The sequence below is a fragment of the Saccostrea cucullata genome, unplaced genomic scaffold (genome assembly GCF_032062105.1).
Source record: "Saccostrea cucullata isolate Sc308-1 unplaced genomic scaffold, CSIRO_AGI_Scuc_v1 ctg5153, whole genome shotgun sequence".
Lineage (NCBI taxonomy): Eukaryota > Metazoa > Mollusca > Bivalvia > Ostreida > Ostreidae > Saccostrea > Saccostrea cuccullata.
The window spans coordinates 46041-55751 of record NW_026938605.1 but is presented as its reverse complement, the minus strand read 5'-3'; the positions used below and the strand labels follow the sequence as shown (position 1 = coordinate 55751).

At 30.3% G+C, this 9711-nt stretch overlaps 2 long non-coding RNA genes across 3 annotated transcripts; both read left to right on the top strand.

Annotated features, from left to right (window-relative positions):
• Positions 1 to 1758: 1758 nt before the first annotated feature.
• Positions 1759 to 4436, top strand: LOC134250750 (uncharacterized). Of its 2 annotated transcripts, XR_009988588.1 has the most exons (4): positions 1759 to 2056; positions 3057 to 3116; positions 3794 to 3924; positions 4307 to 4436. It is a non-coding gene; the product is annotated as an uncharacterized LOC134250750 (long non-coding RNA). The 2 variants fall into 2 exon arrangements; XR_009988587.1 differs by lacking the exons at positions 1759 to 2056; positions 3057 to 3116 and adding an exon at positions 3214 to 3567.
• Positions 4437 to 4845: 409 nt separating this feature from the next.
• LOC134250752 (uncharacterized) lies at positions 4846 to 9396 on the top strand. Its single transcript, XR_009988589.1, has 2 exons — positions 4846 to 5075; positions 6024 to 9396. It is a non-coding gene; the product is annotated as an uncharacterized LOC134250752 (long non-coding RNA).
• Positions 9397 to 9711: the final 315 nt, after the last annotated feature.

Genomic DNA, 9711 nt, shown 5'->3' with positions numbered 1-9711 from the left:
CAGATTACATGTATCTTGTATGATGATGTAAGCAATTTTAAATAATTAATTTGTTATTAAATGTAGATTTAACAGTCGAGCTGCTGCGGTGTGATAGGGATGGACTTTAAAAACAGTCATCAGTAGTAAATAGTAGGGGCCTAGTACATGTATTAAAATATTGTCTTATTTCATCTTGTTCATTGTCCCTGCTTTGTTTATCTTCCTGATTTTTTAGAGGTTATACTCCACGCTTGAAATGTTGGAGGGTATATTTTAATCCAGATATCCATCCAGCCGTCTGTTATGCTTTGGGGTACCCATCTCTTCTCCACAACTCCTTTGTGTAGAGGCTCGTACCACTGAATGAAATTGATGAGACTTTTACAGAATCTTTATTACATATATATATTGCCATTGTGACCCCCTATTTTACTTTTTGATCCGACACATATTTTGGGTTTCCCATAGCAAAACATGGACACTGCCATTATATCATATGGGAGGCGAGGGTATCATTAGTGGGCCCATTGCTCACAATACCTCTAGTTTCATTTTTATTATAAGAGCAGCATATACAGATGCAATTAAATTTCATTCTTATATCTATTAATATTCATTCATGAAGATACCTATCTTAATGATAAAAAAATAATGATAACAGATAAAGCAGATGGGTGAACAAAATCCATAAATATGATGATGGATACCAAAGGAAATGGGTCGCAATATTTTTAGCTCACCTGAGCCCAAGGCTCAAGTGAGCTTTTCTGATCACATTTTGTCCGGCGTCCATCTGTCCATAGCTGTCTAGCTGTATGTCTGTCTGTAAACTTTCACATCTTCGACTTCTTCTCAAGAACTGCTAGACCAATTTCAACCAAACTTGCCACAAAGTATCCTTCCGTAAAGGGGACTCAAGTTTGTTTAAATGAAGGGCCATACCCCAATTTAAAGGGGATATAATGGAAAATTACTGAAAAATTAATGGCATCTATCAAAAATCTTCTGCTCAAGAACCACTGGGCCAGGAAAGATGAAACTTGTGTGGAAGCATCCTCAGGTAGTGTAAAAATCTTCTTGATAACAACAAAGCCATGATTGGTCATATTTATATGGAAGCATCCACAGGTAGTGAAGATTCAAGTTTGTTCAAATCATTACCCCCGTGGGTAGGGTGGGGCCACAAGTTTTCAAAATTATAAACAATCAATGCCCACTGTTCCTGCAAGATTTAGTTCAACAGCGAAATTCAACATACAATTTTAGATTTATTTTTATCTGAATTTATGGATAGGCTTAATTTTATTACATGTACTATCATATGACTTTTATTTATTTATTTATAATACTCACGTCAACAATCATGTTGCTTTTCAGTTGACTAGGTTTAATTCTTAAAATTCATTTTATCTGGGGATAGGTATGATGTACATGTGCAGCCCCTGTGGGGATAGGTGGGTCAAGAGAGTGCAGCCCCTGGATAATCGGGGGGATAGGTGGGTCAAGAGAGTGCAGCCCCTGGGGGGATAGTGGGTCAATTCAGTACATATGTTGCATCATGTTTTTTATATATCTATTGCATCATCTTTTTGTACATATGTTGCATCATCTTTTTGATATCTATTGCATCATCTTTTTATACTTGTTGCATCATCTTTTTGATATCTATTGCATCATCTTATTGTATCTGTTGCATCATCTTTTTTGATACCTGTTGCATCATCTTATTATACCTGTTGCATCATCTTGCAAAAATAGGTTGGACTTATCTTTCTGTAAACTATCTAGTCAGCGAGCTTACCTATGCATTGTGACGTCATAAACTTGGCAGCGACGTCATGTTAGTCCTTCACAAGCCGCGATGGCTGCTTATTTTGACACAATAACACAGACTTTCACAGCGCTTGAGACTTCATGTAATAACAGTATGGTCCTATGGATTTCAGTACCAAAACTGATTTTCTACCGTTTTTCTTCCAAGAAAGTTCTGAACAGCTGAATCCTGGATCAGCCTAGATGTTATTTCACTGGATTATTTAATGAATATTACTCTACTGAGTTACCTGGTTACATGGTAAGTTTTAACAAACTTTTCTTTATACATTTTCTATGAAGGTCATCTTTGTATTTATTCATTATTACTGTGTTATATACCTTATGTTTAGAACATTCATATAAACACTGCCATTGTTTACCCTGAAATACACTAGGACACTAAAAGATCCTCAAAATGTTGATAAATCTTTTTTGCATGAGTTATGATCATATTGTCTCACATTCCTTTTATTGGATCAGTATTCTAAATATTCTTATGAGGAGACTCCTAGCATATCTTATAAAATACTGATACATGCTTTTAAAACAACTAAAGTGATATTCTCAGTTGTTATTTCTAATATTTCTATGAATCTTTAATCACAGTGACCAAAAGAAGGATATGGAGATAATCAATCAGATCATATTATGCCAATGAATCTTTTGTCTCAAATCTTTTTTAATGAAATATACAGAATCTTTTGCCTTATTTGTCACTCATATTTTTACATTCTGGTGCAACAGTGGCCCAATGAAAGTGGGAAAAACTCAGTCTGAGCATCTCTGTAAATCTATAAACATGTGTGCCCCCCCCTTTTTTTTTTAAACCTTCATGTATATACATGTATGTATTTTATTTAGTCAGTGATTTCAAACATCAACATGTAAAATATATATTGAGTACTTTAAAAGTGAATATACATGATTTGTACACCCTGAATATTCTGACATACTAATGGTGACATCAGTTAAAAGAGTAATTAGTTATGTAAAATTCAGTTTATATGAATGTAAATGGGGTATTTATTCTCAGTTCATGTAAGGTATAATTTGCATGTAACCCAGAGTGTATTTAATATTACTATGATGGGTCATTCTGTGATTGAATTTAAATCAGAAAAAATGTTTACTAAATTTTGGTAAAATACATATGGTATCTTTTACATTTCTGTCCTGTTTGTCTGTCAATTGTTGCTTTACTTCCTTTGTAAAATGAGGTTAATTTGTGTATCACTGAATATTGTATGCTTTTTTTTCAGGATCAGCTAAGATGTTGTTTCACTGGATTATTTAATTGGGCATATAATTGGATAATTCTGGTAAGTTTGTCTTTGTTTTGTTTACATTTCCTATGAAGGTCATCTTTGCATTTAACCATGATTATATGGTTTAATTTAATTACTGTGTAATTCTTATGTGATCTAATATCTCTAACATTCATATAAGCACAGTCTTATTTTGTCTAAAATATACTAAGGAAACTTCATATTGTTAATAAGTCCTTTTGCATAAATTATGATATAATGTCATAATTCATTATGTCTGTTACCCATGGAATTCAGACTTACTAAATTGTGATCTATAAGGAATGTAATAAAAGAAAAAGTAAGAATCTACAAAAGGTTTATCCTTGTTTTGATTCTAAATATGTGGTATATATGGCATACATATATTTTCATTTTCACTTTTGTTTCTTGGTAATGAGCTTTTCAAAAAATGTAGGACTACATGTTGTATATGCTAATATCTTTTTGTATGCTGTACTGACAGGTATTAAACAAAATTGAATATGCTGTTAAGAGAAAGTCTGTTAGTGTCTAAAAATTACACTGATAATCATTTTGTATTTGTGATATTAATACAGTAACTGTGCTTCTTTTGTTATCTAAAGATAACATGATGAACTATTTTCATGAACTTTTTGGCACTGTATTTAAACATGCAATGTTTCATGCAGTTCCTTGTCATATTAACAAAATGATTATATTTTCTACAGTCCTCAACCTGGAAGATATGTTTTATTCCCAACCATCTATAATCCATTCTCTATGAAGTTCAGCCTGTCTGCCCAAATTCCTTTGGAAATACATAGTTAGTCAACCAACATAGAAACAATCAAACTTGAAGGTAAAGTTTCAATGAGATATCATTTTAATTTATTTAATTCTGTTTTATTTAAATGTTTATATTTTAAAATGGATAAAAAAAAAATGGATAAAAAACATCTGATAATGGAAATCAATATCATAAAGATAGTAAGTTTTTTAGTGTCTAAATAATTAATCTGATAATCATTTTATTTATGATATTAATACAGTAGTTGTGCTTGTTTATTATCTATAGATAACATGATGAACTTTTCTCATCTGGAGTTAATGTTAAAAACAATTTTTTGAGATTAAAAACAAATATTTTCATGATCTTTTTTGGCATTGTACATGTTGTATTTAAACATGCATTGTTTCATGCAGTACTCTGTCATATTAACAAAATGGTTTTATTTCTACAGTCCTCAACATGGAAGAATTGGTTTGTTCTTAACCATCTATAATCCATTCTCTATGAAGTGAAGCCTGGCTGCTGGTCTTCCTTTGGAAATACACAGTTAGTCAATCAACATAGAAACACACAAACTTGAATCTAAAAAAGTTTCAATATCATTGTAATTTTTATTTATTTATTTATTTATTTACATATGCATTTTTATATTTTTGAATTGATAAGTAAATGATATATGATTTTTTTAAAATAAAGAGGGCTTGGTGGTCATGGTCATGTTTAAACTCTATTGATATCCTTTAGAAGAAGAAGAAAAGGCATAAAAATTCATGATCAAATTTTTAAAACTAAAATGTATGAAATTTTTCTTTGCCAAATGATAGTTAACAGCTGAAGATAACATATTTATAGAATAAGTTAAATATGGCTAATTTGTTAACCCCCAGCTTCCTTAATAGCATAATTGGTAAAGATAGGAAGTTTTGACTTCAATTGCTGATGAATTCTGAATTTTCCATTTAATATTAACATTCCATCAAAGAGAAAGAATACTATAATGTGGCTCATTAGGATGACCAGAAAAGAAATCTTAATGAACCTCTTAACTATGTATAAAGATTGTAACCTTATAACTGATGTAAGATGATCTGATTGTGTGGAAATAAAATTTCCTGGTGTTTCTACTACCCAAGATCTTCTTATGAGTGTATGGGACTGCTGTAAACCTTCTCCTGTTTATAAAAATAATACCTTGGAGCATGACACTTTATTCATAAAAGGTACTTTCAATATCATTTCTATGAGTTTGTGTTCTTTCTTTTTAATAATCTAGTGTTATATCTCCTTTAACCTCATTAATATGTATGCTTCCAAAATCTTAGATCTGTCTGTATAGTTTCTTCAGCTCTTTGAACACAAATACCCTGATTCAATCTTTTGAGGTAAACATCATAGAGACATATCATAGATGATTATCAGAGTGTATATATCACAATCTTGACCATAAGGTCAATTTAAATGGTCAAAGGCACAACAAATGAAAGTGAAAACTTTTTTTTTTTTTTTTTTTTTATCAGAATACATAATTTTGTAATAAACAAACACTGGAAAGTTACTCTCATAATGAGCCTTAATGTCTTCCAAGAGTTCAGTTTGGACTTCCTCCATTAATCCTTGTATCTTGTAATCCTTGTATCTCCAATGGTTTTGTGGGCTAAAAATCATGTGTCTTTAACAATCTTTTTTTTCTGACAACTGTTTTCTCTTATCATCTATAAACTTGACTTCTTCTCTAGTCAAAGGTCTTTCAGGGTAATCCAAGTAATTCTTACCCTCTTTTGGTAATAAATGGTTATATTCTTCATTGGCTTCTTCTGCAATCAAGGGTCTTTCTATGTAATCTCTGACAACATTAGGATCACCCTTTTCTGGACATAATTGGTTATATTCTTCTTGAGAAATGATCTCAATAGTGCCATCTTTTTTTATTTTAACTGGTATACCTCTGTCTACATCTTTCTCTGAAAGAATTCTCTCTCCAAACTGAATTTTACTCATTCCTTTACTCTTTTCTTTACTGGAGGTGTTACCCATGGTTAATATGAAAAGTCAAAATCTTATGTTACAACTTGTTTTTATACCCTTTTTGTCTATATTTAGAATTCCATCAAGCTTATATTATATAACAATTTTTTTTTCAACTAAGACATTTTTTTTTTATTTTCCAGGATTCTCTAGTGAGGGCTTATGGAAATGATCTATGTCTACTCTTAGAATGGTGAAAGACTATCAGATTATGCAAAGACTAACAGAATATCCTCTCTTGGAACACTGAAACAAGAAAACCAAACTTAAGAAGATGGAGGATTTAAGAAGAACATAGATAAATATGATTTCCAACTAATTTAACCAGTACGATCATAGAATGTGGTTTACAGGATAACAAAGAAAGGACCCAGAATTGTATCTTTCACTGTCAGACACTGACTATGGATAAAGTGTAATCATTTATCAAACTGAGATCTAGTCAAATCAAGTATTGAAAATATGATTTTCTGATAGCATGAGCTCTTTAAAAACTAATTCTCACAGACCTCAAAGTATCTGAATGTGACTTTTATTTTTACCAATTCATATTGAAGACTGTTGTTATGTATGGGAATTACACATTTAAACCTTTTATTTTTCATCTAATTTTTACAACCCCCTAGAAATTACACAGATATCCAGATGCTGGATTTAATGTTATTATTTAACTTTCCTGGAATTGTAAATATATTTTGTTAGTGTATGTATCATGTTTAATTTTGAATTTAAAATTGGTCTCAATAAGATCCCCAATAAAGATGCAAGTGTCCCATAATCTGTGTTTTAATAATATCTTGAATATCTTTATCATACCATATTCATCATACTCATTACATATAGAATGGTTGTAGGAATGCACTTTGTTGTTAAGGACACTTTGTCAAGGTCAAAGCATAAGATTATTGAGATGACTTCTTTGACAATAATTTGTAACTTACAAACTTCACATCATAAGTACACAGATGAAGAATCAATAAGATATTTCTATAGATTTTTTTTTTGGATCATTTACTCCTGGGTAAAAGTTAGTTACTGAGATTACTGATTTGAGTCCTGTAATGCAATAACTTTAACATTGTGTGATAACTTATAGACTTTATAAAAATTAGGTGCAAATTCTTAGGAAAGGATTGAAATGTTAATCAAATGAACAATGTTCAAGGGTGTTTATATGACTATTACTATGTAATACCTGGGGTTTATGTAAAAATCCTATATTCACTACATAGATAAAGACCGGTATAATATATATTTTAAACTATGATGAAGGAAAAGAAAAAGGTCAAAAACTCTCCCCTTCATCTCTTTCATATTCTGTCAGACACTGACTATGGATAAGATGTAGTCATTTAACAAACTGAGGTCTAATCAAATCCTAGAATTGATATTGTGATTTTCTGATAGTATGAGATCTTCAAAAAAATAATTCCCAGACTTCAAAGTATCTAAATGTGACTTTTATTTTTACCAATTCATATTGAAGACAGTTGTTATGTATGAGAAGTATACATTTAAACCTTTTATTTTTCATCTTATTTCTACAACCCCTAACAAATTACACAGATGTTTAAAAGCTAGCTTTGGTGTAATTATTACTTTCCTGGAACTGTAAATACATTTTGTTTGTGTATGTGTGTGTGTGTGTCCTATTTTTGAATTTAATAGGTCTCAATAGGACCCCCATATAGATGTAAGTGTCCCCTGATCTGTGATGTAATAATATCTTGAATATTTCTATCAACCATTAGACTTCATGCTTACTACACAGAACAGGTTAGAGTAATACACTTAGTTTTATAGGACACTTTGTCAGGGTCAAAGCATGAGATTATTGAGATAACTACCTTTGACAATAATTTGTAACCTGCAAAATTCACATCATAAGTAAAGAAAGATTCGGAGATTTTCTATAGATTTTTGGATCATTTTTCTCCTGGGTAAAATTCAGTTGTTGTAACTTTAACATTTTGTGATAACCTAGAGACTTTATATCAGCTTAATTGGGTGGCATAGCATATTCTTTGGAAAGAATTGAAATGTAAATCATATGCACTATGTTCAAAGATGTTTAAAGAGACTATTACTATGTAATACCTTAGAAGTCTGTAAAAATTTTATTCACTGCATAGATAAAGACTGGTTGGAATCATATATGTTTTGAAATAAGGTTTAGGGAAAAAAGTCAAGAATGTGGATATGACTTTTATTCAAATGGTGCAGTACAGCAACTCTGGTGATTTACATACCTTCAGTCATAAATAGATAGGTATTGGGAAGACTCCTCTAGATTTTGAAATTTTTAATTCAAAAGTATAGAACTTTTTTTTTTTTAAGTTTGAAAGATTAAATGGCAGCATATCATTTGCTTGTGAATTAAAAAAATAAATCCAAACATATACATCTTTGGATGATAATTATATAATTTTATCAATTCCTGGACTTCGGTCTTGATATCATCCTTTAATGTCCTTAAAATTTTAATGACTGTCTCATAGTTTTAGTTGAATTAGTTTCTTTTCTACATGTGAAAATGACATCATCCAAAGAAGTTCTTTGTCTGCATGTTATATGAAGAAGACAATTTTCATCACAGTGAAAGAGATTGATTTGTTAAACATAATGCATTGATGCACAAATATATTTTAAAATTTCTAATAGCTAGGGTTCATATTTCTTTATATGGAATGCTAAGTACTGTTGATTTCAATTTTTGTGAACAAAGACAAACAAGTAGAAAAAATGTACATGATGTGTCAGAAAAGCATGCAGAAACCTGATGACTTTATCATTGCTGATTAAATCAAATTATGAGTTTCATCTTTGTTACATTGTAAACATTTCTAAGTAGGGCACACACCAGAAACTTAAAATTATTATATCAGGGTTTAACACAACAATTCCAAATGATTTTTGGACGCTTTTCATGTATCAGAAAGACAAAACAGAATGTTTGTTCACAGATGTTCCAAAGGAAAACAAGCTCAAAGAAATGATTTGTAATGTTCTTTATGTGATTCATGTAAAATGTATTTTAAAAGTGTACCCTAACATTTATCTTTTGCATTTATATTTTTGTAAAGAATTTTTCAAAACTTTGAAAAAGTAGTCTTATTGTATAATATGGGTAGCTTAAAATCTTGTAAACTTAAAAGTTGTACATGATGTGTTACACATCTTACATATGTAACCATTTCATTTCAGGGTATTCAGCATATATTGTAGTTTTGTCTTAAATTTGTTTGCTTATGTAATCAATAATTTGCGAATACCCAAATTAGGAAATATATGAGAGAATAAACAAGAAAATCAGGTTTAAAAAATGTTTTTACTACAAAGGGGTTAATCCATAAGTAAATTCAGTCTATACATTTAAGGTATTGGTTTATGAAATAAACTTGCATTTAAGCATTTTAAGACAATTGGAAACATTACTTTAACCAGTTAAAAAAATGAATAGATTCACTGTCAGCATGTTATTTCTTGTAAAATAAATGAGAAAACAATTTTATTTGAGTCAGTTTTTTTTTAAATGTAAATAAAGAAGCATTGGAAGTTGGGAATATTTCACAAAGTTAATTAATTTATACAAAATTTTTTATACATAAGTGAATAGAATTGGGCAGCAGGCAAAGCCTATTTGAGCCTTCTTCCTAAAGAGGGTAATTGAGCATAATTCTCACTAGGATAGTTGGAATATTTTGATTTAAGCATTAAAGAAACTATTTCATATTTAAATATACAAACCATGTTTAGTCATGCAGTATATAGTTTACACTTGCCAAAATGTAAACCTTATCTCTATTCAGGGTCAATCCAAAGGTCAAAAAG